The sequence below is a fragment of the Lampris incognitus genome, chromosome 2 (genome assembly GCF_029633865.1).
Source record: "Lampris incognitus isolate fLamInc1 chromosome 2, fLamInc1.hap2, whole genome shotgun sequence".
Taxonomy (NCBI): domain Eukaryota; kingdom Metazoa; phylum Chordata; class Actinopteri; order Lampriformes; family Lampridae; genus Lampris; species Lampris incognitus.
This window is the reverse complement of record NC_079212.1, coordinates 109,534,838-109,559,833: the sequence shown is the minus strand read 5'-3', so window position 1 is coordinate 109,559,833 and position 24,996 is coordinate 109,534,838.

The following is a 24,996-nucleotide window of genomic DNA, read 5'->3' as shown; positions in this document are numbered from 1 at the left end:
GCAAGGTTTGGCAGTGGGTGAGGCCGCCGCAAACGCGAGTTCGCGCCGCCATCTTCCCACACCGGAAGTCCCACACTTAGATGAGTGAAGAAACGTTTCTCCCAATAAACGTTGTGTCCAGATGAACTGATTCAACTTTCTGTCATTTCCTTACCTGGATTATTGAGTTTGCATCAAGACACCTGGCATTATATATTCAATAGGTCATTTTAGCTGCAAGCGACACCGCTGGTGCAGTCCGTAATAGCAGATAGCAGTTGCCATCACAACTGACAGTATTTATGTTGACATATATGAAATGTGTTCTCTCAATTGTAGAAGTAAATTTTTATTTTTGTATTAACACAGGCAAACTTCATGAGTACATACGGGTACTGTGTGACGGACAATGATAACAGCCAATGAAATGCGCTGAGATTGACATACGGTCAATCTCAATGAAGCCGGGGGAATTTCATATGGGACATTCAAATATAATTTTAGGGTCTTTATTCCGTTAGTAAAAATATGGATAGATTAAAGGTAAGGGGTTCACAACGCCCCACTTTAGCTCTGTGGGTGTGAGAGGGCGATAACCACTACTTGTTAATAAGGGCACACAAAACGTGTGGAAAAGTGTATTCAATCACAAAAAAACAAACACGGTTTGCGTCGGAGGTGGTCAAAGATCTCAAATCCTCAATTCATTTTAATAGCGAGTAGGCTCGTGGGCGTGCCTAGCGCAAGCATGGACGCCTGGCCAATCCTAGCGCTTGGACGCCTGGCCAATCGTAGTGCTTGGACGCCTGGCCAATCCTAGTGCTTGGATGCTACACAGGGCGTGTCTTGCCCCGAAAAGCAGTGGGTTTCATAATAACGCGGCCACACCGAACATTGTTCACTGCCTGACAGCGTCAGCGATACGCATCCCATTCTTAAAGCGACAGTAGCATAAATGTCATAACAGAAATAGGGACTTGAATCGTGGTTTCCGGGTTTATAAGGATTTAAAATGAATGTCTTTACATTCTACACTAATACTCCTTTACCACCGGGTTACAGTGCATCTGTCAATAAAGTTCATCTTTCTACGTTTGATCCCGGTAAGAGCAGAACTGACGCTCCACTGTGTATTTATTCCTCCGTAAAGTTAACATTTATTTTGGTCCAGCACTGGGTATACACGCCAGAATCGCCGAACAATTCAACTCTGATAACAGGTTATGGGCCCAGTATTACCCAGAGATAGTTATCAAGCAATTTGCCACCGAGAGAAATATCGTAACGTACCGCGTGTGTCGGTTAGCATGCTAGCACCATGAGTTGAAGGGTCGCCGAGTCAAATAGCAGGGGCGAAAGATCCAGGATGGAAAGATCGAGTAGCCGTTGGTCTCGGCTAGTTTTTGACGGAGATGAAAAGAACTATGAACTGTGGAAGACGAAATTTTTGGGCCTTCTTCGGTTAAAAGGGCTAAAGGACACTATTTTAAATGAGTCTACCCACGATGATGGACGGGCAGTAGATGGAGCGAAAAATACCGAGGTATATGCGGAACTAATCCAGTTTCTGGATGATAAACGTTTGTCGCTGGTAATGCGGGAAGCAGCGGACGATGGGCGGTGGGCTGATCATTCTGAGAGACTATTATGCAGGTAAAGGGAAGCCGCGTATAATTAGCCTGTATGCAGAACTGACTTCGCTTCAAAAGTCGAGCAGTGAGAATGTGACTGAATGCGTTATAAGCGCAGAGACAGCCATCACCGCATTGAGAAACGTTGGTGAGACATTGCGTGACGGGCTGTTAGTAGCAATGATTTTCAAGGGACTACCAGAATCATTCAAAACCTTCGCTATTCATGTCACGCAAGGTGATGTGACAATAACTTGCCGAATTCAAAACGAAACTACGGAGCTACGAGGATACTGAGAAAATGCGCGCAACAGCATACGACGACAGTGTCATGAAGGCGCTGGTGCAGCCAAGTGCGAGACCCGCTCTGGCGAGTGCTGGTGATCGGGGAGCCGCGAGTGCGGACATAGTGTGCTTCAGATGTGGCCTGAAAGGACACAAAGCCAGAGCATGTCAACGCAAGCAGTGGTGTAGTCAGTGCAAAAGCACCACACATCGGGACGCAACCTGCAGACGGAGACAGCGGCGGGATGACGCGCGACAAGTTTCAGAGGAGGCGAGCAACAAGGCGTATGCATTCCTGACGAGCGACGGGGAGGCGGAGATCCAGCCGGGGTGCAGTGTCAAGATGAGAGGTCTGATGGTGGACACAGGAGCAACTTCACATATCGTCACGGATATAGCAAAGTTCAAGAAATTCGACGACAAGTTGCAGGCCGAGACACACTGCGTGGAATTGGCTGACGACACAAGGAGCAACGGAATCGCAAAGCGCAGAGGAGACGCGGAGGTGTGCTTGATCGACAGCAGAGGGCGACGCCACAACACGACGCTGAGACGGGCGTTGTACATCCCCTCATACCGGCAGGACATCTTTTCTGTGAAAGCAGCTACTGCCAGCGGAGCAACCGTAATCTTCAGGGAAGGAAAGGACGTTCTACGAGACAGAGACGGTACACAATTCCACATTCATGCGCATAACAGACTATACTACTTGCACACAGTAAATGATGAATGTGATGACCAATGTAAAGCGTGTTTTGATATACAGACATGGCATGAAATTCTAGGGCACTGTAATTACGATGATGTTCAGAAATTACAAAATGTTGTTGATGGTATGACAATCAAGGGCAAAGTAGACAAACCTACCCTACATTGCGAAGTGTGCACTCAGGGGAAATATATGGGGCCTCAGCTCTTCTCTTACCGGTATCAAACGTAGAAAGGGAACTTTATTGACAGATGCACGTTTATATACGCACAGACCACATGTCAATCTCAGCGCATTTCATTGGCTGTTATCATTGTCTGTCATACAGTACCCGTATGTACTCATGACGTTTGCCTGTGTTAATACAAAGATAAAGATTTACTTCTACAATTGAGAGCACACATTTCATATATGTCAACACCCCCACTTGCTCTCATATTGTTCATCTTCTTAACTAAAAACATCATAAGATTTTCTAACTTGCATCATGTAACCTTTCACTTACATGGTTACTCTCCAAACATAAACTTTGTAAACTTAACCAACTTCAATTTTGTTATGGGTTTCGTCATCACATCTGCTACCTACTATCTCTATGTATTTTCTGGCACCACTCAACATTTCTGCATCATTAGTGTAGTTCAATTTTTGTTCACAGGGTGTTGCTATTGGTTTACAATATTGCATATCAAACCTTTCTAGCATTTTTTTTTACATACCTCTTCTGTGACATTTTCACGCATTTATCACACTGGTCAAAATTGATACCAAGAAAATGTTTCAATGTACCCAAGTCTTTCATCTTGAATTTTGCTGTGAGCATCTCTTTTACAACCTTCGGTGCATTTTCATCACTGGTAGCAATAATCAAGTCATCAACCCATGTTATAATTAGCACTTTCTCATTTTCTGTTTCCCTTGTGTAAACACAATGATCAGCTGGATTTTACAAAAACTCATTTTCGTTCAGATATTCATGCAACATTTTGTTCTAGTTCCTGCCTGACTCTTTTAACCCATATAATGACTTTTCTAGCTTATACACCAACTTTTCATTTGTACTAGATTTCACCTCGTAACCCTCTGGTTGTTCCATGAAAATCTCGCAATCTATTGGTGCATGTAGGTAGGCAGTTTTGACATCCATCTGATGTAAAATCAGGTTTTCCTGCACTGCTTTTTGCATCAGCACTCTGATACTGGTCAAGTTAGCAGTAGGAGAAAATGTCTCCTCATAGTCTACACCCATCTTTTGACTGTATCCCTGGGCTACATACCATGTCTTGTATTTGTCAGATCCATCAACATCGTTCTTAATTGCATATACCCATCTACCCCCCACTGCATTCTTACCCTCAGATAAGTTGGTCAGGGTAAATGTGTCATTTTCTCTGAGCGATTGCATTTCATCATCCATTGCATTAATCCATTCCTTTGAGTTAGTTGAGGTTACCACTTCCCTGAATGTTAGGGGTACATTACACATCAGTCTGTAACAGTAATCTATGTTTGTCAGTACCTGATCGTCACTCTCCTCATCAGATACATATTCACTTAAATAACCTGGTTTCTTCCTCACTCTAGAAGGGTATTGTGTAAGCTCATGGCTGGGCTCGCCCGTCTGTGTTTGGCTGTTCACCTCAGGCCTAGTTACTAGGACCTGGCTCTGAGTACATCCTGGACTCACATCAGTATTTTGCCTGGTCTTGCTAGCCCTATTCTGCACCTCAAAGTCATCATCATCAGGTGTCATGTCAGTCTGTGTCTGCTGCTCTGCCTCTGCAATCGTTTTTGTCACAAATTTAACCATTCTGTGCTTCTGCACTTTCCCATTGTCAGGATAATAGACCATGTAGGCAGGGCTATTCTTGTCGTACCCGACAAAGATTCCTTTCTCACACCTTGAGTCTAGTTTTCTCTTGTCATGCTTATAGGCATAACACACTGACCCAAATTTTTGCATCCTAGAAATGTTAGGCAGTTTTCCTGTCAACATTAAGTAAGGTGTCTGTTTTGTGCGATTGCAAAACCATCTGTTCCACACTACAGCTGCTGTCTGCACTGCATAGGTCCATAACACTTTTGGCAACTCGCTCTCCATTAGCATACACCTCGCCATGTCAAACAGGGTTTGCCAGTTTCGCTCAGCTGTACCATTCTGGTGTGGTGAATATGGTGCTGAGGTCTCATGCCTAATTGCATTTCTGCTGAGTAGTGCCTGTGTATAACCATGCTACACCCGGTAATTCTTTCCCATGAATTCTGTACCATTGTCAGATCTGATACATTCAATTTTCCCATATGGGGCTGTGTCAGCAAGAAACGTCTCCGTTGCTTGCACCGTGTCGTTCTTATTTTTTAGAAAGTACACGAGCACTGCACTGGAATAATCATCAGTAAAGGATAATGCAAACCTATACCCGCCTCTGGACTCTGGGTCTATTGGTCCCGCTAGATCTGTGTGTACCAACTCTAGAGCTGCTTTGGCTGTCACATCAGGCTCCCTATTCCTAGTTTGGTATTTATTCCTCCGTAAAGTTAACATTTATTTCGGTCTAGCACTGGGTATACACGCCAGAATCGCTGAACAGTTCAACTCTGACAACAATTTAGCACTCGGGCAGTTAGTATCAAGCACTCGTTAAAAGTATCTAGTACTTATTGCCGAAACATGGATAATGCAGAGAAGGTGCACCAAAAAAGAGAAAACAAAAGAAAACAAAAGGAAAGAAAAAGGCTTTGTTGGCTAACGCCGTAAAGTGTGCTAAGATATTGGATTTATTTAAGCAGTCTGCAGATGAAGGCGAGGACAGTGGCGAAGAGGCAGAAACATAAAGAGGAGTGGTCAGGGAGCAGGTGCGTTGTCATGCTTACATGTTATGTGCTGTGAACTAGCTAAATGAACTAACTAAAAACAAAATATTTTTTGTTAACTTTGGGGTTTCACTGCTGGAATCTCGCTGCAGATTTGACCATTTCCAAGGTTTAACTAGTCAAATGTTGAGAGAAGTTTACGCTAAATTCTAAAGTGTTTTAAAAAAATGGTCATCAACCTCGACTAAACTGGCATAATAAACATGTAAATTGGATAATTTTCTTCTAGACTACCCACCAATTCTTTTCTTTTTCTTTTTCTTTTGCATTATAGCGTGTATGACATATAATATAATAAAAATTATTTGTTAAATACTTACTCTACAATCTAAACAAGCAGATGAACATGGCTCTGAACAAGAAAGGTAAAGGATGGAGGAGGAGGAAGCAGGAACTAAAATAGATCCAATTAGAAGTGTACTGTTGAATGTTATTGTGTGACTGTGAAGTAAATTAGAGCACAATACATCATTCATGTCAGCAGGTTGGACTACTTCAAGTTATTTGTTGCATTACAAGAAATATGGCAACTACCTTGCATAATACATCACATTTATTTGCCTATGTCAAGGTTGGGCTATTCATCATTAATTTAATAAATGCAACAATATTTGATGCTCATCTCAAGACAGACCAAATTATGTCTGTTTTATGCATTTTCAACAAACAGATGAACCTGGGTCACAGAGATAATTTTTGAGGAAGTCTTTGCAGGGGACCTCTATGGAGACAGGTATGTGTGACAACCAGCCAGTGTCACTGAACAATAGAGTTTAAAAAGTAATTCATTAGTCCAACTTTGAGTTTTTGGTTTCTTTACACACAAACATTAGGAGGAAAACCTTGGAAAATTAGTTTAATTGTTTTAAATATTAACCTAACACAAACTATACAAATTAACAGATTGTGTGTTTGTTGGTGTTTTTTTTTTATTAATGATTCGTTGATCAACAAACATATTGTGTCAGTTCGATTTTGGTATATCAAATTGGTGCCGCTTGACAGCAAATTCCCGAGCTGTTTTTTGTTGCCAGTCCACCCCTGGAACATGGTCTGTTTTTTAAGAAGAATTGCCTAAATATGCTTCATCTGGTGCTGCATGATTCTGTGTTTAATTGGGCTAAATTGTTCTCACTGAGCTCCTCCTTCCCACTCTGATTAGAGTCACACCCAGATGAGCAGTCACAACATGCATCACATTGCAGCTATAAGGCATTCAGAAAATATTTCTATATCTATCTATCTGTCTATCTATCTATCTATCTATCTATCTATCTATCTATCTATCTATCTATCTATCTATCTATCTATCTATCTATCTATCTATCTATCTATCTATCTATCTATCTATCTATCTATCTATCTATCTATCTATCTATCTATCTATCTATCCATCTGTCTATCTATCTATTTATCTGGCTGTCTGGCTGTCTGTCTGTCTTTCTGTCCATGAAGTATTTCCATGAGCATGCACTATCCTACTTTGCTTTCACACCCTGAAAACTGCCTAAAGGAACCATAACCTTCTATTGATGGTCACTGAAGAGATGAAGAAGATAAACTGCCTTGCACAAGGGCACCCCAGTGGCAGTTTTAATCTCAGACAGAGTTGAGTTTTGAGTGTTTCATTTTTTAAAAAAATTTTTTTTTGGTGTGCAGAGCCCCATTTCCCTTTTTGGCAGTGGCATAACTCTAATGTCCATGGCTATCTACTGACATGGAAAACGCCTGCAGCAAAAACCCAGAAGTTCATGCTTACATGCACTCTTGGGTGGAAAAAAAAGCCCGGTGGATGTTGTGGTCCCAGAGAGAGGCCACATATTACATGTGTTCTCCCCTTTGACATTGTGTATGTGTGTGTGTGTGTGTGTGGGGGGGGGTAAACTGTGAGAATGGGTGAGGCATTTTTCAATAAATTAATGTCAATGTCTCTTAACACCTACTTAAATTATGGCAGCAAGTTGATATTTTATCTAGACTCTGCCATTGGTTTGAATGCTTTTTTTGTATGTTTTGTGCAATGACGTTCGCAAATGTTGACAGCCGTTTCCTATTTTGCATGGAGATACAGCTGCAGTGTATGCTCAAGTGTCACTGTCCATTTGGATGTAGAGACACTGATGGCACTGACAGCATCCCTGCTGACTAGAGTGCTTTATTGAGCTAAGCTCAGAATGGGCCTTGGTTCCAAAATGTAAAGCAAGTGTGCACAGTAAACCAACTCAAATTGGTATACATTCTCCTTTTCCTTGAGACTTGTCTTTATTTCTGACTCTCTCTCTCTCTCGCTCGCTCGCTCGCTCGCTCGCTCTCTCTCTCTCTCTCTCTCTCTCTCTCTCTCTCTCTCTCTCTCTCTCTCTCTCTCTCTCTCTCTCTCTCTCTCTCTCTCTCTCTCTCTCTCTCTCTCTCATGATGAGCTACTGCAGTGGACTTTGATCTACTGGCTTGACAGCAGTCTGCCAAAATCCCTCTCCCCACGCAAAAAGGCACAGATCCTGCCTTCCAGCAGTAGGCCCCATTTATTTGTAATCTCATAGATTACTGTCCCTGGGCATAAATGTAATGAGCCACAAACATCCATAAAAAAACATGTTATTTTTCAGGCTCGCTTGAAGCTTAAAGTAGCATATAAAAAGTCTCAAAGTAATCCTTTGCATACAGTTGCTGTAAATGAGGTTTTATGTCATGCCATACATTCAGTTACTACGCAACACAGGGTTGGAAGAAATATTACAGTGAAGAAATCACAGAATCTTTTTTTACCAATGCGCAGGATATGATGTCACATTCCTGGTGCCATACTCAAGGGAGGTTAATCCAACATAACCTCAATTCAGACAAAAAACTCACAAACCAATAAACAAAACGATACAAATCATTACTGTAGACGTCATCAGACTACATCATCATGAATCTACTAGCATGTATCATTTTCAGATGTTTCAACATATTGTTGAGTTGCCCTAGGATACCTCGGTCCAGCATCCTGGACCCACCTCATTACATTTCTCTAACCACACTCAACACAGATGGGCTTCTGCTAACTAAGACTTGCATGATCACTCTGCATGCACAATACAACAACGTAACTCTTGTACTGCTTTCAACTTTACAAATGTGTATCATAAGAGAGAGAAAGGAGTTCAGGGGTCGAGTGCATATATGTATGTGCCCGCATACTTTATTCCGATCTAGAATTAAGTTTTCTGAATATATAGCGGATGAGACTGGTTGACAGATCAAGTCAAAGATGCAAGGCCAGCAATGTCTTTAAAGACCTTTTTGTCATGGAAGCCATTGGATTGCATCTAAAAGCCTGTTGCAAATGAAATCAAATCCATTTATAAAGTGCTTTTATCTAAACTGCACATAGAAAAATAAATACATGAAACACAGAGATAGAGAAAGGAGAGTACAAGCACAGCAAGTGTTAAGTTATGAATCCATGGTGTGTGTGTGTGTGTGTGTGTGTGTGTGTGTGTGTGTGTGTGTGTGTGTGTGTGTGTGTGTGTGTGTGTGTGTGTGTGTGTGTTTCTGCGTGCCAATGCACATACAGTACACATCTGTGTGAGGATATGAGAGCCATAGGGAAACACCAGGCAATCTGCAGGGAAACAGAATAATTGGCGGTTAGTGAAAGTTGTGTAATGGCATTTAGGCAATGAAGAAAAAGTAGGACAAGGCTGATATTGTTAGAGTTAAAAAAAGACATTTAGCTTAATCCTGGAGATAGGTATTGAAGATGTGTCTGATGCCTTGACAGTGATATGGGCATATTCACAAAGTAGGGGCTAAGGCCAGTTACACACATATATATATATATATATATATATATATATATATATATATATATATATATATATATATATATATATATATATATATATATATTTTGTTTGTTTTGTTTTACTATATAAGAGCTTTGTTATAAAAGCCTTGTTGAGGTTGTATGACATTGTAATTGTCTCGGCCTTATCCTTATTTTCATTCGAGTCCCAGGCAGATGTAACTATGACCTTTGTGTCACACTCACCGTGATCCAGAAAATACATTGTTTTGTTTTCCTCTTTTTTCTCTTGAGTTAAATATCTCATAAGATAGAAGTTTGCAGTTTTTTATTTCCCTTCAATCCTGCTAACCATCTCCAGTGTGTCCCTAGGGAATGTATCTCAATGAAATAAGAAAATAAACCACCAACAATACTTTCTTTTCCATGCATGCCTGGGCTTGTGATAAAGCGATATGGATTAGGAATGGAAAAAGAAGGAAAGAAAAAAAGGCCTAGAATAAACAATACGTAATATGTTTTGATGGGATTTTTTATTTTTTTTCACCACCAGTTTCCCTTTGGGCAGTGCAGATGCTGACAATTCTCAGAGCTCCAGTAGCTCATTCTTTGTATGATGTCTGCATACTGTCACCTTCCACTCCATGACTGCCTAAACATCTAAACCAGTTCTAATATTGGACCAGAAAATAGACAATGCCCCCCATGCTTGGAGTCACATGGCTCTCACATCAAAACCAACACAAATACTAAACAAAAATCTGCTAAATGAAATTGTAACCAATAAATTGTAAATACTGGAACTATATATGCAAACAAAGGAAACTTAAGCCAGTGAGGGTATATTATGTATCTATGTGTGTTCACAAATGACCTCCATGTCATTCACTCCAATGCTGCATACGTTCCATTCTTCACAATCCCAAGTATCTTTGTAACTTCTATATACACCCTCAAATTAGCAGTGTTTTCTTTATTTCCAAGCAATAAGACTGGAGGGCTGTTCTACCATAATGAGACTCACAGGCCTTCAGTTTTTCACAATGGTGGCTCTTTGACCAAGTTCTTAAACCAGCAGGGTAGCAAAACAGAATAACTGTTACTTTATTTATCAGGGGGTATTACTGTTTGGACAAAAAACAAAAACAAAAAAAAAACTTGAAGTATAGCCAATGCCCCGTTATAACAGTTGTTTCGTAACAAGTGTTGTTTCCTATTATAGCAGTTGTTGGCGGCACGATGGTGCAGTCGTTAGCGTTGTCACCTCACAGCAAGAAGGTCTTGGGTTTGAACCCCGGGGTCGTCCAACCATGGGGGTCATCCCAGGTCATCCTCTGTGTGGAGTTTGCATGTTCTCCCCTTGTCTGCGGTGGGTTTTCTCCAGGTGCTCCGGTTTCCCACACCATCAGAAAAAAAAGACATGCATGTTAGGGTTAATACTCCTGTCTGTACCCCTGACCAAGGCATGACGAGACGAACTGGAGTTGGTCCCTGGGTGCTGCATGGCGGCTACCCACTGCTCCTAGCTACATAGCTAGGATGGGTTAAATGCTGAGAAGAAGTTTCCTACGGGGATCAATAAAGTATCTCAAACTCAAAAAATAAAAAATAAATCCTATAATTTTGCAGCCAAATGTGTTCCCTGCCCATTTCAACACCATCCACATTTGTTAAGCTCCTCAAGACACAACAAATTCTATCTAGTATCTACACAAACATGTCTGTATAGAAAAGTGTATTACAGTTTGTGTTGAGTCCCACATGTGAGTTATCTATAAAAACTGATTGGCTGTTAGTGATCCATTCTGTTGTTATCTGGTTTTCTCTTCTCTGGCCTCAGCTTACAAAACATGATACATAAGAGAACAAAACTGTGTGAGTGAGACCAAAATACCCTGGAGGCTTATAAGGACATCTCACCTAAATCAACGACTCCATAAAAACGACTTTATAAAATTCCGCTAGATATAACATTCTGAATTATCCTTACACTTAGATTAAAATGTAATGTCTAGTTTTCCTGTGAAGACACCCCTACTTTGATAAATTAGTTTTGAAATGCAGGCATACTGTTTGGTTGTGAGATGCTGGTGAAAGCTGATTTGTGCATCTTCAATTAGAATCAAACACACTTCGTCATTTCATTTCATACACTTGCGCACATGAAATGAAATGAAACACTGTTTCCCCCAGCCCACAATAGGGCAACAGAAAGACAAAAACACATATCCAAAAACTACAAGAACACTTAAATCCAAACTAACACATATATCTAAACTAAAAAAAAAATTACTGTCCAGGAGAACGAACGCCAGCCAGGATGACTGTCGGAACTGCCGGTCTGCATGGTCTAGCAGTTAGCTTAACCTGCCCACTTCCACGTCCTGTCAGACTGCCCTCAGTGTTTCCTCTCAGTGGCAGCTCTAGTCAGCGCCATGGTGCTTGGGCCCACAGGACGCAGCAGACCAAGCTCCCTCAGCCGATCCAACACCAGCTCTCCCAGCCAGACACCTTCGACTCACCTCCCTGCACTCAACACGACAACACTAAAAACGCAGTCAAGGCTAGGTGAGGCCGCTGCCAGACCACCTTCAGTGTTATTGGAACTGTCGGTCTGTATGGGCTGAAGTAATACTTGGGGTAGTATTGGTCGAGGATCAATGATCACACCGGGTTATAGAACTCAGGTTTAATCGTGGCTCAGTAGGCAGACGTAATAACCATACATGGTAGTGGTGTAACCATAATAACAGTCCGGGTAGTACATAACACCTAGTGTAGTTCCAGTGGATATACATAGCATTATATCACTACATCCCCCCTGTTTAGTTTTCAGTTTTTACAGTATCAAAATACTCTAGAACATTCAGTTATATAAACCAACATATCACACAATTCCAATGTGGTACAATCATTGATCAGCATTGAACAGTCATTACACAGAGGTTGCCTTCTCTTTTTTTTTTTTTTAGACAACACACTCAGAATTGTCCATCTCAAAAAACAATAAATATATTCAGAGCCCTCCTTTTGTGTGTGATTGTCTCTACTCATAGTCCTTGTAGTGAACTGGTTTGGAAACAGCTCTTCCATATCTTGTGTGCACTGTCTTGTGTGTTTCACAGGTTTGGCTGGAAGAAGTTCCAGCTGCATGAGTGTCCTGTTGAGGTTCTGTGAAGCAGGTTCTTGCGCTCCTCAGTGCATGGGGGTGGTGAATTTCCCGCAGGTGGCTCCTGCCACGTCTGAGTTTGTTCCCATTTGATGTTTGCACAATGTAGCTCCTTGGCTCATCGCACTTTTGTACGACGGTGGCTGGATACCAAGTCCCTTTTTCCTTGTTTAGGACAGAGACGTGCTGTCCTGGACCGAGTGGAGGTAGTTCTCTGCTGCTGCTGCGGTCATGATGTTCCTTCATGTTTGCTGTTCTCTGCTCCAGGTGGAGTCGGTTTTCCTCCTTGCCTGGGTCCCCTCGACTCTGCAGCAGGGTGGTGACTGGCCTTCCGAAGATCAGTTCTGCTGGTGATGGTAGTTTACTGTCGATGGGTGTTGCTCTGACCTGTAGTAAGGCCACTTGTATGTTACCTCCTTGTCTTATGGTTTTCTTCACAATGGATTTGATGTGTCGCACATGCCTCTCAATGAATCCATTGCTTTTTGGATAGTGGGGTGAGCTTGTCACGTGCCTGATTCCCCAGTCAGCCGTGAATTTCTGGAACGCGTGCCCTGTGTACTGGGGTCCATTATCTGTAAGTATCTCGTCAGGCCTTCCAAAAAGAGACATGTACTTTTCCATTTTTTGTGCAACTGCCTGGCTGGACACAGGCATGGGCATTTCATCCACTAGAGGGAACTTAGAATATCTGTCCACAATCAGTAAATACTGATGTCCATCGATCTCGAATAGATCAGAAGCTAGGGATTGCCATGGTTTTGATGGTGTGTTGTGTGGGTTGAGAGGTTGCTTTGGATTTGCATCCTGATGTTCCACGCATACGCTACATGACCTGCAGACTCTTTCGATGTCATCATTCATTCTGATCCAGTAGACACTTTCTCTCGCCAGTCGCCGTGTCTTTTTGATGCCCTGGTGTCCTACATGCAGCTGTTCGAGTATAGAATCAGTCATGGAGTCTGGGATGAGCACCTGTCTGCCTTTGAATATGACTCCTGCTTCAACTGTGAGCTCATCTCTGAATGACCAGTACTCACGTAGTTGTCTTGGTAGAGCTTTGATGTTGTCTGGCCATCCCTGGTGGATCAGCTCTTTCAGTGCATTGAGTCTGGGGTCGCTGGTGGTTTCCGTGCGGAGTGCGTCCTGTTTCTCGGGAGAGAAGTTTATCATTGCAACAGTGAGCATCTCTGGATCCTCGACTTCTACCTCTATTCCGTCAATGCGCTCGTCCAGCTCGATGTTGCTGTTGTTCTCAGGGTTGGGTAGTCGGCTGAGTGTGTCTGCCAGGACCATCTGGTTTCCTGGTCGATACATGACCTCATAGTTGTATCCTTGGGTTTTTATCAGCATTCGCTGAAGCCATGGCGGGGCGGCATGCAGTGGCTTTGTGCATATGGTAACGAGGAGTTTGTGGTCTGTAACTACAATGAATGACTTCCCATACAGGTAGGTATGGTATCGCTGCATTCCATAGACTATGGCCAGCATTTCTCGCTCTATGTTGCTGTACCTGGATTGTCAGTCATCCAGTGTCTTTGAGCCAAAAGCTATGGGTCTTTTGTTCTGCACTAATGCCACGCCCAGTCCTTTCTGTGATGCATCGACCTCAAGTGTCAGAGGTGTGCTTGGATCATAGTACTTCAGGCAGTCATGTTCGTTGATAACTGATTTCAGGTCCTCAAAGCTCTTTTGGTGGTCAGTGTCCCATGTCCAAGGCACGTCACTTTTCAGCAGCACCCTCAGTGTGTGTGCTTTGTCTGCGAACTTTGGGATGTAGGGTGACAGTTAGGTCAGCATCCCAAGCATCTGCTCAGTTCATCTTTGTTCTGGGGTGTCGGCATTTCCTGGATGTCCCTGATTTTGGCTGGGTCAGGTTTGATACCTTTGTCTGTGTACAGGTTGCCAAAGAATGAGATGCTTGTCTGTTTGATTGTGCACTTGTCACTGTTGAACACAATACCTGTCTTGGCTGCTCTCTCCATCAGGTTGGTCAGGTTCCTGTCATGCTCCTCTTCGCTTGCTCCGTAGACTGCGATATCATTGGCTATGCTGACGACACCGTCGAGCCCCTCCAGGATTTGGTCCATCTTTGCCTGGAAGAGATCTTGAGAGACACTGAGACCAAATGGCAAACGTTTCCAGCAGTATCTACCAAATGGAGTTCGGAATGTGGTTAGCAGTTGTGACTCTTCCTCTAGGTGTATTGACCAATATCCAGCTTTTGCATCAAGTTTGCTGAATATTTTTTGCATTTGCAAACTTCGGGTTCAGTTCCTCCACAGTAGGAATCTTGTGTGGGCATCTCCTGAGGCTGGCATTAAGCTTTTGGGGGTCTAAGCATATACGAAGGGAACCGTCTTTTTTTGTGCTGTATGCCAGACTCGAGCACCAGTCTGTGTGCTGTTCTACTTTTCTTAACACATCTTGTTCGACTAGGTTATTCAGTTCATCTTTCAGTTTGTCTTTGATGTGAATGCTGCACTTACGTGGTGGGTCTATGAATGGTTCAGCATCCTTTTTCAGGAAGAGCTTGGCCTTTCCACTGAAGTTGCCAATTTTGTCAAACTGGTCTGGGTATGCTCTCTTTAGGTCTGCACTGTTAGATATGGTCATTTTGGGTTTTGTCTGTCTTGTGTTGACTTTTTTCTGGTTTGCATTTCCTTTCTCGGTCACTGCATCTACATTGACAGTCACTAGGTTTAACAGTTCACATGTTGGCAGCCCAACTATAGCTGGCCCTGGTATGTCTACAACGTAGAACTTTGCATTGATCCATTTGGATTCTTTGTACTGGCATGGAATGTCAATGGTGCCTAGGCAGGGGATGTGACCACTGTATGCAGATAGCCTCCTGTTGGTTTTTTTCAGTCGTTTCTGGGTGCATGCGTTTTCACCGTACATCTGCTTGAAGGTACGTAATGGGAGTGTGTTGCCTGATGCACCTGTGTCTATCTTCAGACGTAGTGTGTATTCACGACCAGGTAGGACAGGTGGTGTCACCTTCAGGACTGTGTATGCCTCCTCTCTGGCCAGCTTGCTGTCTATGCTATGCATGCACTTTTCACTGATAGTTATGGAGTGGAACTGTTTCTGGTAGGTACTTTCATTCTCACTGTCTGTTTCACTGCTACTCTCTACAGCATGTATGCGAGTCCTGCTCTGTTGCTTTTTGTCTTTATAGGTTTTGCGCTTGTGCTGTTTGTCTTGTGGTGTGTGGGACTTACTTCCCCCACTCCTGCTCTGGCTGGAGTGTTCCTGGTGCTCTCGTTTGGCCTTCCTGCAGCACCGCTCCCAGTGACCTTTTGCACCACATGCATTGCATTCATCATCATATGCAGGACATCGGCGTGGTTTGTGGCTTCTCCCACAGTTACGACATATGCGGTCCCTGTCCACAGCGTGGATTCTCTCATTGTGTGACAGGCTAAGTTTGTCTAACTGTTCATTGCCTGCTGTCAGGGCTTCATATTTTCGTCCCTCGGCCAGAACCTCTGCTAAGGAATATCCTTTTGGTTTGCTGTATAGATCATTCCTCAGGGCATCATGGGGAGTGCTCGCAATAATAAGCTCAATCATACGCTCGTTAAGCTCTTCGTCTGAAAACTGACATTTCTGTGCTAGTGTTCTGGCTCTGGTCACAAAATCATCAATATTCTCATCTGGTTTCTGTCTGTGTTGCATCAGTTGCAGTCTATGGATTCTGAAATTTACGTTCAACTTTAGCTGTTTTTCAAAGAAGTCCCATAGTTTGTCAGGCTTTTTCTTTTCATCATCGGTGAGACCACTGGCGTTCAGTCTTTTTAATCCTTCATCTCCGATTCTACGACATATTTTCCTAGCTTGTTTAGCTGCACCATTTATTTCTTCATCTTCTAAATACAGAGTCATTTTCTGTTTATACAGTGAAATTGCCTCACCCAGGTCTGGGTCTGACCAATTCATCGTCGGTAGATGCAATGCCATGACGTCTCCTGTTGCTAGCTAGCTAGTTAGCTTTGCGGCTAGCTTAGCTCCTGCGCACTCTTGCTTGAATGATGACAGAAATTATCCACGGACAATTTTATCAGTCTATCTTCATTCTTCATAGAGAGTACTTTACCGCTGCCACCATGAAGTAATACTTGGGGTAGTATTGGTCGAGGATCAATGATCACACCGGGTTATAGAACTCAGGTTTAATCGTGGCTCAGTAGGCAGACGTAATAACCATACATGGTAGTGGTGTAACCATAATAACAGTCCGGGTAGTACATAACACCTAGTGTAGTTCCAGTGGATATACATAGCATTATATCACTACATGGGCTAGCAGTTCGCTTAGCCTGCCCCACTTCTGCATCCTGTCAGACCACCCTCGGTGTTACCTCTTCAGGCACAGCTCCAGGCAGGGCCGTGGTCCGTGGGCCCACAGGACACAGCAGACCAAGCTCTCCCAGCTGATCCAGCACCAACTCTTCCAGCCATCAAATGAAGACAAACTTACACGCAGATGTGGACAAAGATACTGCATGGACGGTACTGGGTGAGGCCACCGCAAACATGAATTCGCGCTGCCATAATCCCACATCGGAAGCTGAATAAATCATTAACATCTTATCGTTAAGTCATTGTTTTTCATAAATTAAGACTTCTTTTTCACATTTCAGTGAAAATAAAACCCATTATCATTTTGTTTAAACTATTACAAGGGACATCTGTTACATAGACTTTAAAATGAGCCCAAATGCACATAATTTTTAGGGAATAAAAGTATTTTGTTTTTGTGGGGGTTTTTTTGGGGGGGGGGGTTCCCCCTATTTCTCCCCAGTTGTATCCAGACTACCGCATGTCTCCTCCAATACATATGGAGTCACCAACTGCTTCTTTTCACTTGACAGTGAGGAGTTTCCCCAGGGGGACGTAGCACGTGGGAGGATCATGCTATTGCCCCCAGTTTCCCCTCTCCCCTAAACAGGCACCCTGACCGACCAGAGGAGGCGTTAGTGCAGTGACCAGGACACATACCCATATCTGGCTTCCCACCCGCAGACTCGGCCAACTGTGTCTGTAGGGATGCCCGACCAAGCCGGAGGTAACACGGGGTTCGATCCGGTGATCCCTGTGTTGGTAGGCAACGGAATAGACCGCTATGCTACTCAGACACCCAAATAAAAGTAATTCTTGTAATTTTAAGAGTTATATGTCAAGGCTTAGGCCTAGGAAGCAGTTGGAAAATTAACAGAACTAACTCCTTCAATCCAGCAGGTGACCACATCAAGAGGACAAGGTGTGATTAACCTCCTCACAAATCACATCCTGGATGTTGAATTTGCTTTGCAATATCAAACAACAGAGTTGGAAATCAAATATTAATCCACTACATATCATCACAAAACAACTACTTAATGATTGACTGCCTGTAGTGACGTAGTTTGTGCCCCAGTAGAACTAATGGATAAAGCCTTTGAGTACTGAGAAAGGCAATACTGAGATAATAAAAGGATTAGGTGCATGTATTATAATTGTAATGTCACAGTGATCGAGCATATTCATGAATATAAAAATGCCTCCACATACTTACTATCTGTGAATGTTGGCATGGTTGAGCTGTTACCTGTTTTACTATTGCTTACTGTTAATGTGATGATTCTTTTGGGTCATGGTCAGTGAAAAACAGCAATATAAAGATGCTATTTTGATCTACCAGAAATGACATTCATACAGTGCATAAGCACTGGGATAACAAGTTGTAACATGGCTTTTTAAATCTGATACAACTGCAGCAGAGAGAGGGATTTCCTAGTATTCTTTTGATTCAAATCTTTACTTCCGGCATATGAATATGAGTAGCTTTTATTGAAGGACTGGGGCTGGTGGCCTGTCCAGGGTGTCTCCCCGCCTGCCGGCCAGTGACTGCTGTGATAGGCTCCAGCATCCCCGTGACCCTGAGAGCAGGATAAGCGGTTTGGATAATGGAATGGAATGGAATAGAATGGTTTTTGCGTTTTTATTTTAACCCAGACCTCATTGTCAAACCCCATTTTGAACCAAGACCTCATTAAAACCTTGTCAGACATCATTTCGAATCATATAGACTAAAACTTAACTGATCTCTTCAGTTTTGATAAATTTGCCTCTTTTCTAAATATTTTTGCTAGCCTTCAACAGACTCCAATAGGACAAAATAATGTTTATTAAAAAAACAAACAAAAGCCAAACAACTGTGATATATCTCATTTTTTGACATGAAGAAGCTCACAGAACAGTCACATGTATTTTCAGTTGTTTTATGTTTATACTGAATGTGTTTTGAATAGAAGCTAAATCTGATTTCATTTGGAATTACCTGTTGATGCAGTACATCCCCATCCATCTGTAAACTTGTCACACTGTTGCCTGCTGTGTTTAGCATGCTAGTATTAGCTACATATGTGTACAGATGAGTAAATAAGCTTGCAACAAACATTGTTTACCTGATTAAGATTCACCACTTGGTATCTATTCCATTGATCCTTTATTTGTGAGCACCCTCCACTACTACTAAGTATAAACAGCATCCAAAATAAATCTGTGAAATAGGGCCAAGACACAGCAACATGGCTACAATCATACTTTATGGGACTCTACAGCTGTGAACCTTCTTTTGTTTTTAAAGTTCCTTGAAGATGTGATGACCAAATGCTCTCAAACTCCATTAATCAATAAAGCCACTCAACTTAGTCTTGCATCCTGATCCGGCTGGCTGTCCTCCCTCCTTATCAGCTGCTCCCCCGACCTGCCAGCAAATGGATTTGACATCTTGGACAACAAAGACTTCCCTCCGCTGACTAGGCCATCACATCCATGAATGGAGCACTCACCATCAGCTACTGCTTACCACCCCGGATCCCAAATGGAAACCTCATCCGTTCGACTTAGTTTGTTAAAGGAGGCAGTGTCCAGACACTCTGCCATTTCTGAACCAGTCACCAGTAGCCCCCCCCCCAGTGCTGTATCCTCTGAACTGGCTGGGAGCCCCCCATCCACCAGTGCATGATGGTCGGGTGCGCTCTTCTACTGCACCTGCTCCAAAGCCACCTTTGTTTCTAATTTTGGGTAATTACATTATCAGGTCCAGCAGGGCTACAACATAATCCCAGGTGCCAAGGTAAATTACATTCTGGTAGAATATCCTAGTTTGCCGTCTCAGTATATCTCTCTTAAGAAAGTAGTCATTCACATTGGCACAAATTACATTCCACGGCAGCAGTCAGCACTTTTAAAATGTGATTTCATGTGTATTTTTAACATCTTAAAGCTCAGTAAGAAGTACGTTTTTATCTCGGGCCCCACTTCCCGCTTTCGGCCGTGGCGGTGGTCGTTTTAGCAGACTTTTGCAGCTTCACACCTGGTTTCAACACAGTACTGCCATTTACAATTTGGTTTTATCAACAATTTTAATTTGTTCTGGGAATGATCTTCTATTTTTAAATGTGATGGACTCCATCCAAATTGAGCAGGCTCACAAATGCTAGCTGCAAACATGTTTTACTCCATTGTCTACAACTACCATGTCTATGCTATCCACAACAATATTCGGCACCAGCACACAGATTCGGAGAGTTCCATCACTAATTGACATCCACAGGGGCCGAGTGCTTTCAGTTTTCATTCCTCACTAAACTACACCTATTCAAGTGTGCTTGACATATCCGGTTTTAGGCTTATTGAAGCTATTATTATGACCCACGGACCTGCACCTCAGCATGACTCCTTCTAGCTTAGGGAGTTTTTTAAAGCACCCACTTTTTATAGACCTGTATTACATAATAGCAAGTTTCATGCTCCCTGTGTTTTTAATGCCATGTTTATAATACTTGTGTTTCAAACCGTCCTTACAAAAAATGTTTTAGCCCATGCAAATCATAGAAACACATCTAACTTAATTATTTTAAATACAACTCTTGCTTTTGGCAACTCTGTTTACCATAGTCTTCTCAATATAAGGTCCCTCTCAAACAATTTTTTTATTTTCCAGGATCTTATCATCTATAACAAAATTGACTTTTTCATGATATCAGGAACTTGTCTTAATGTTGGTGACTGTCCCCCTGATAGGATCCTCACCCCCCAATTTCTCCTTTTTCAACTGTCCCAGGTTATCTGGTAGAGGGGGAGGACTTTCAGTTGTTTATATAAACAGCTTCAATTGCTGTAATTTCCTTGGGTGAATTTTCATCTATTAGAGGGAACCTTAAAACTTTGTGCATTTTAAGCTACATACCCTCTAAGTCTGTGTCTGGCTTTCTTGCTCAGTTCTCTGAACTCATTTCTGTTGTACTGCCAAACTATTAAAGAGTTATGATTCTGCAAGATTTTAACATGTTTGCTGTCCTGACAGTTTTTTGACCATAGAGTTTCTATATTATTGAATCTTTTAATTTAAGTAAAATTGTCACAGGGCCTACTCACAACGACCTTGTCCTTTCATATGGTCTTTCAATAGACAATATACCATGCACATATGTTAGTTTCTTCGACCACAAATGCATAATGTTCACATCTGTGGTCCAAAATCCAATAGTAAGCCAAACCCTGTATGTGTTCCCATTTTAATATTTCCTCTGAGGCAATATTTACTGACACTGTCCTGTCTTCCTCAGTTGACATTGGCTCCAGTCAAGATGTTGATGCAGTCCTAAATAATTTTAATGAAAACTGCACCCAGATCCAGATCCAAATTGTACCATTTAAGCAGAGAAAACCCTCTAATATAGCCCTGCCATGGATAATGGACATAATGTGTGTCCTAAAGACGGACTGTCATAGGGCAGAGTGGAAGTGGAAAGCCTCTAAACTGACAGTACACCTTGACATTTTAAAAGATTCTATGAGAAATTTTAATACAGAGATTAAAATGGCCAGAGCACAGTATTTTTCAGACTGTATTGAAAAGAACCAAAACAACTCCAGGGTTTTGTTCAATGTAATTAACCGTGCTACAGAGGCTCCTCCGAATGTCAGTATGGACTCCTCCCCTGAAAAATGTGAAGAATTTTTAACCTTCTTTGTCTAGCATTAGAATGCACATCCCCCCCTCCTGCACAGGACATGATTTCTTTTAAAACTGCTGCCTTCGGCGTACGGGTGGCGTGGCGGTCCATTCTGTTGCCTATCAACACAGGGATTGCTGGTTTGAATCCATGTGTTACGTCAGGCTTGGTCGGGCATCCCGACAGACACAATTGGCTATGTCTGCGGGTGGGAAGTCAGATGTGGGTATGTGTCCTGGTTGCTGCACTAGTGCCTCCTCTGGTCAGTCGGGGTGCCTGTTCAGGGAGAAGGGGGAACTGGGGGGGGGGGGGATAATGTGATCCTTCTATGTGCTACATCCCCCTGGTGAAATTCCTCACTGTCAGGTGAAAAGAAGTGGCTGGCGACTCCACATGTATTGGAGGAGGCGTGTGGTAGTCCGCAGCCCTCCCCAGCTTGGCATAGGGGGTGGAACAGCAACTGGGATGGCTTGGAAGAGTGGGGTAATTGGATAAGTACAATTGGGGAGAAAAAGGGGGGGGGACTGCTGCCTTCTTTGATTGATTTGAAACAATATCTATTGACACTCTCACTGAGGTGATTGATAAAATAAACCAGTCTTGTGCTCTCAACATCCTGCCTGTGAGATTTCTGAAAGAAATATATGGATCTGTCAGCCTCTATATTCTCTCCATAATCAACATGCCACTATTGACTGGTCCTGTCACTGCTTATTTTAAGAATGCAATTGTTCAACCCCCTAAAATAAACAAACAAAAAAACAAAACCTTAGACCCTAACTTGCTGGATAATTTCAGACCAATTTCCAGACTGCCCTTTCTTTCCAAGGTTCTCAAAAAAGTTGTTGCTGAACAATTGATTGTCTTTTTTTTCAACAGAAATTAACTCTTTGAGACATTTCAGTCAATATTTAGGGCAAACCACAGTACAGAGACTGCCCTCCTTAAAGTAATGAATGATCTGCTGGTTGCTGATGATGCTGGAAAATCTTTAGTTTTTGTTCTGTTAGATCTAGGTTTGACACTGTTGATCATTCTGTTTTATTTGAACATCTCAAAGATTTGGTTTGCATCTCTGATTGGGTTTTAAAGTGGTTTTATTCATATTTGCAAGATAAATATTTTAGGGTAGGCACTGGCAAGTCATGATCATCCTCTGTAAAGATGACCTTCGGGGTCCCCCAGGGGTTTGTCCTTGGACCGCTCTTGTTCTCTCTCTACATGTTACCCCTGGGGCATGTCATTCGCAGGCATAATGGTAGCTTCCATTCCTATGTAGATGACACTCAATTGTACCTCTCTTTAGCCTTAATGATTTTAATTAAATTAATGCACTTCATGACTGCATGTATGACCTCAAATCCTGGGTGGCCTAGAACTTCTTGCAGCTAAATACTGATAAGTCTGAGGTAGTTATCATTGGCCCAGAGAGTTTATGATAATACTTCAAAACATCTGAACTCTGTCTCAAAATATAGCCCAAAACTGCAAAAAATGTTGGTGTCATCTTTGATAACTACCTCAGCTTGAACAAGCATGTTAACTCAGTTGTCCAGTTGTGTTTTTTTTTTTGAAACTCAGGAGACTCTCCAAGATCATTTCTATTTTATCTAGTGGAAACTTAGAGACTGTCATACATGCTCCCCCCCCTCTTGTTTGGACTGTTGTAACTCCCTCCACAGATGTCTGAGTCAACAGAGTCTACGTAAATTACAGCTTGTCCAAAATGCAGCAGCCAGACTCCTCACCAAAAACAAAAAACAAAAAAAATAGAGAGAGCACATTACTCCTATTTTAGCTTCTCTTCATTGGCTCCCAGTAAATTATGAGAATTGATTTTAAGATATTAATATTAACTTTTAACACCCACTTTTAACACCCAGGCTAGACTCACAACCAAGTACATTTCAGATCTTCTGACACCATTCCTGCCTATTTGCAACCTGAGGTCCTCAACCAGGGCTCTGCTAGCCATTCTTCAATTTAGGCTGAAGACCAAGGGTGGGCTAGGCTTTTTCTGTTAGGGCCCCTACACTCTGGAACAACCTCCCTGAGGCGATCAGACTGGTGAGCTCCTTATTCTCTTTTAAATCCCTCTTAAAAACATACTTTTCTAAGTGTGCTTATTCAGGATTTGTGAGCTGAATCTATCTTTTGTTTATCGTGATCATATTTTATTACTATTAATTTATTGATTATTTCAATTATTTTACATTGTTTTATTGTACTTATTTTAGTTTTCCTCATATTCAGCTCCTCTTGCATTTACATTTCCTCCCCAATGTTGTTTAACTTTTAAACTGTTTTTACAATTTTTTTTATCATTGTCTACCATCTTTTATTTTGTCTTGTAAAGCACTTTGTAACTGTTTTGAAAAACATTACATAAATAAAGTTATTATTATTATTATTATTATTATTATTATTATACAGTCTTATTAGAAGTCAGTTGCCATAGATGTGAGGCTACACAATGCAGAGTGGACATGTAGGTTGAATAGGACGCAACCAAACAAATGTTTCACCGTGTACATGTGATGTGATAACATCACTGGTAGAATAACAAAATAAAGCTCTGTTTTCTAATGTCAGTTGTATTTGACACATGATTAATCTGGTATGGACACAGTCATTATAGGAGTGAGCAAATATAGAAAGATAATTCTCTATAACTGTGATGGTTTGTGATTTTGTGAAATTTGTCTGTTGACCCCCATTTATTTTACACCATCTTTGCTTTGAGCAGCCTTGGGGGTTAGGCTTAATTTAGGCTAAAGCATCTTTGCTGACAGTATGGCCACTTATGATGTGAATGGTGTCACGACCACACATTAAATAAACACCTAATGGTGCTAAAGTGCACGAAATGACACATTTCACATTCCTTGACATTCCACACTGGCACACTGCCCCCGCTTCCCCTCTGTCTTGAGCTTCATCCTCTTCATATATAAGCATGTGTATCTTGAGTCAAATGCAGATTCAACAATTTGAATGGCTGTTTAGGCACAGCAAAAACAGCCATTCAAAAAACTATGAAAATATATGTAATCACATATAAATGATGCTACATTTACTAATATGATGGTTTACATCATACGAATAACACATTTATTTATGGATGGAGGGATGACTTTCACTAATAAAGTTATTAACCTTACTAACCAAACTTACTATTAACCTTACTAACCTTTCTTACCTAGTGTAACCTGGATATTATCTTTCTAACTGCTTATTCACAAAGCATTGAGCCACTTAACATCATGCTATATGATTAAAACAAAAGGAAAAACGTGTCAGAAGGATGCAATAAAATGTCAGTAAAGTAGTAGAAGTAATAATAATAATGATAACAATAATAACATTAACTTATTTGTATAGCACTTTTCTGAAATGTTATGAAGTGCTTTACAAAGAAATAAAACCAGAAAAAGCAAAAATAAGAATAAGACCAAATCAATAAGAGTAAAAATAAATAAAGTATGAATGAATAAAAACAAACATTTGTGAAAGCTTTCACAAAACAAAGTTTTAAGACAAGATTTAAA